Source organism: Primulina tabacum, chromosome 14, assembly GCF_025594145.1.
Source record: "Primulina tabacum isolate GXHZ01 chromosome 14, ASM2559414v2, whole genome shotgun sequence".
Taxonomy (NCBI): Eukaryota; Viridiplantae; Streptophyta; class Magnoliopsida; order Lamiales; family Gesneriaceae; genus Primulina; species Primulina tabacum.
Genome location: NC_134563.1, coordinates 17,456,605 through 17,460,383, shown reverse-complemented (window position 1 = coordinate 17,460,383; position 3,779 = coordinate 17,456,605). Strand labels below are relative to the sequence as shown.

General features: G+C 39.7%; 1 non-coding gene across 1 annotated transcript; it reads right to left on the bottom strand.

Moving 5' to 3' along the window:
- Positions 1-3,139: 3,139 nt before the first annotated feature.
- Positions 3,140-3,245, bottom strand: LOC142525687 (small nucleolar RNA R71). The gene has a single exon (XR_012815137.1). It is a non-coding gene; the product is annotated as a small nucleolar RNA R71 (small nucleolar RNA).
- Between the last annotated feature and the right edge of the window lie 534 nt (positions 3,246-3,779).

Sequence of the window (3,779 nt, the reverse complement as noted above, 5' to 3'; positions counted from 1 at the left end):
GAATGTACCCTTGAAGAGGCAATCTCCGAGTCCCGCTGTGGCAGCCATACCAGTGAAGGCTGACAAGACTGCTGATGTCTGTCATCACTGCAAGAAGCCTGGACATTGGATGCATAACTACAGAGAATATCTTGCCCATAAAGGTTCTTGAAATGATATGTTCTACATTGAAGTAAACATTTCAATTAACCCTGCTTTTTTGGGTATTGGATACTGGCTGTGTCTCACATCTCTGTAATGATTTGCAGGTGATGGGAAGAAGTAGGAGACTTAGGGAAGGTGAGACCTTCTTGAGGTTGGGCAATGGAGCAAGAGTTGCTGCCAAGGCTATTGGAGATGTTTACTTATTGTTGAACAATGATTTTAAGAGATGTTTTGTTTGTATCTGATTTGGTGAAAAACATTGTTTACATTTCTATGCTTGAGAAAGATGGATATTCTTGTTTGTTTAGCAAAGGTGTTTCAACATTTACAAGAATGAATGTTTAATTGGTACTGGAGAACTTGAAAATGATCTCTATAACTTTAAATTGAAAGATATTCCACTAAATAATGTCCAAGCAATAACAACAACAAACAAGCGAAAACAAGATACTCTAAATTCGACACAATTATGACATGCTCGATTAGGACATATTTCCCTAAGAATGATGAAAAAGCTAGTGGGAGTGGGCATGTTTGATATGTCTGATATTAATGCTCTCCCAACTTGTGAATCCTGTCTAAAAGGAAAGATGACCAAAATCCCCTTTAAGGGCCATGTGGAGCGAGCCAAAAGGTTATTTGATTTGATCAATACCGATGTGTGCGGTCCGCTTAGCATCACCACTAAGCATGGACATGCCTACGTCATCACCTTTACCGATGACTTTTCGATGTATGGGTATGTGTATTTGATGAAATACAAATCTGAAGCCTTTGAAAGGTTCAAAAAATTCAGAAATGAAGTAGAGAAACAGTTGGGACGAAGCATCAAGTCAATTCAATCGGATCGGGGTGGTGAGTACTTGAGTGTCGAGTTCCAAGAGTATTGATAGGTGCAGTTTTTACGTGTCTTTATTTTTGTGTGTGTTTGAATTGTGCATACATATATTTCATTTACATTTTGTTCGTTTTAGAGTAAGCCATGAATATGATCCTGTCTCACTTGTGCATGATGAATTTGCAGGAAAAATGACCGGAAAACTGAGATCGGAAAAAAGGTGCAAGCCAAGAAGACAATGGGTAGAAAAGCTGGCGCCCGAGCGAAAATTTTATACCGCTCGAGCGCGAGAAGCGAATCGAGGAACGGAAATCTAGAGAGCATGGGCCACGAGAAATGCCTTCTGAAGAGTTGATGTACAGAAGACTCGACGCTCGGGCGGTGAAATTCTACCGCCCGAGCGCGAGTGCCGCACTTCCCAAGCAAGATTACAGAGGGTGTGGCGCTCGAGCGGTAATATTCTACCGCCCGAGCGCCACCTAAAAATGGAAAGATTTCTTTAGCCGATTTATTCCCTTATTTCTGAAGGGGAGAGAATGTGGAAGGATTTGGGGACGTTTTGGGAAGGGATTCAGACATTATTGACAGCCACCACAAGTCTTGGAGAGGATTGGGCGCTTGGAGTTGAAGATTTCGAGATTACCGGGCATCGTTCTTCGCATTTTTCGTCAAGTCTATATTTCTTATTTAGAATTTATCATTTAAAAATTGTTGTGCTTATTTTCACTATGAATTCGAGTAGCTAAACTACAATATTTGTTGGGATTAAAGGGGATCCTACCCCAAAACTGATTTAGTTAATTCGTATTTCATTATTGATTTGTTCTTGAGTATACTACTGTTTTGATTACGATTATTAAATCATAGCTAACTTTAATAATAGTCTCATATCGTGAGTGAGTTCGAGAGAATAGCTTGCGATAGGATCGAGTAGTATAGTCCGTTGATCTACAATTTACATAGACATATGAAATTGGATACATGCCGATTAGTCTGGTAGGACGAAAACTAGTGGATTTCATAGATCAACATGCGATTCACTCTTGATAAATAAAGACATTTAATTACTTCATTGAGTAGAGTTAATTTGGCATAGCTCGAGAGGGCGTGTTCAATCGAATAGGAAATCCCGTCGGAAGCGTAAATCACTATCTAACGAATTAATTGCTGAACGAGAGGTAGGTGAACTGAGATTCCCAACAAATTCACTTCTCATTGAATTTTAATTAACCATTCTAGATATTATATCTCACTATTTAAATCCTGAACCTTTTTATTTGCATTTTTATTTGAGCATAGTAGTAATAAACAACCATTCAAATTTCGTTGCTAAAGATTTGATAATTGAAAGTAATAATTGTAAAATACAGTCTTCAGTGGAACGGTACTCGTACTCTCGTACATTATACTATTACTTGACATCGTGCACTTGCGATTAATTTTCGAGCATACAAAATCATATTTTTATTAAGGATTCCACAGTGCAAGTTTTGCTCGATCAAGTTTTTTGCGCCGTTTCCGGGGACTGTTAATTCACAATTTTATTTTTAGTTATTTTATTTAGCATTGTTTTATTTTTCTTGAGCTAACACTCCATATTCTATTCTAGATATCTTTTCCAGTGCATGCCAAAGTCACTTGACGTGGACCTTGAGCAGTTTGATCTGGAAATTTAAAGAACTTTCAGCAGAAGAAGACAACAGCAGAAACTGAAGGAACTGATGGAGAGGCACGAGCACGAGCATGAGGAGGAACACTATGAAGGCAGACATGTTGAGATGCCATGCCGCATACCAATGCTAGAGTATGCCCAGCCTTCTTTGGATGGTGCACGGCCCAGCATTGTGAGGCCTATTGTGCGGGAAAACCACTTCGAAATCAAGCCAGCCAGAATTCAGATGATTCAGAATACAGTCCAGTTTGGAGGATCTGCAGTAGATGACACAAACACGCACATTTCAGATTTCCTTGAAATTTGCGATACTTTTAAATTTAATGGAGTTTCTGATGACGCTATTAGGTTGCATTTATTTCATTTCTCCTTACGTGACAAAGCTAAAGCATGGTTAAATTGTTTTCCTCTAAGTTCGATCACCACATGGGAGGACATGGCAAAAGCATTTCTCATTAAATACTTTCCTCCATCTAAGACCATGAAGCTGCGGGCAGACATCACCACATTTTCTCAATTCGAGTAGGAGCCTTTATATGAGGCATGAGAGCGTTTCAAAGATTTATTACGAAGATGCCCTCATCACGAACTGCCACTTGGGTTAGTCGTTAAAACCTTTTATATGGCTTGCTTACTCCTAATCGTACTATGATAGATGCTGCTGCTTGTGGAAACCTCTTGAGAAAAACTGCTGAGGAAAGATACGAGTTATCGGAGGAGATGTCTGCTAGCAGCTATCATCCTCAATTTGAAAGGAACTACCAACGAAGAAGTGCAGGAGTTCACCAGGTAACTGACCTTTTCGCTATTACTGCACAACTTGATGTCTTGAACAGGAAATTGGACGGCTTGAATATGGGTGCCATGGCCTATGCGTCTTCAAGAGATATTTTGTGAAAAATGCCGAGGAGAACACTATATTAAGGACTATCAAGACAATGGTCCTTTCATTGTGCAAGAAAGGGCACCAGTGAATCAAGTGGGAGTCCAAAACCGTCCAAGGAATGATCCGTATTCGAACACATACAATCCTGGATGGAGACAACATCCCAACTTCTCATGGGGTGGCCAAAACAGTCAAAATTGACCACAGGGAGGACAACCATATGGGAAACAACCAATGTC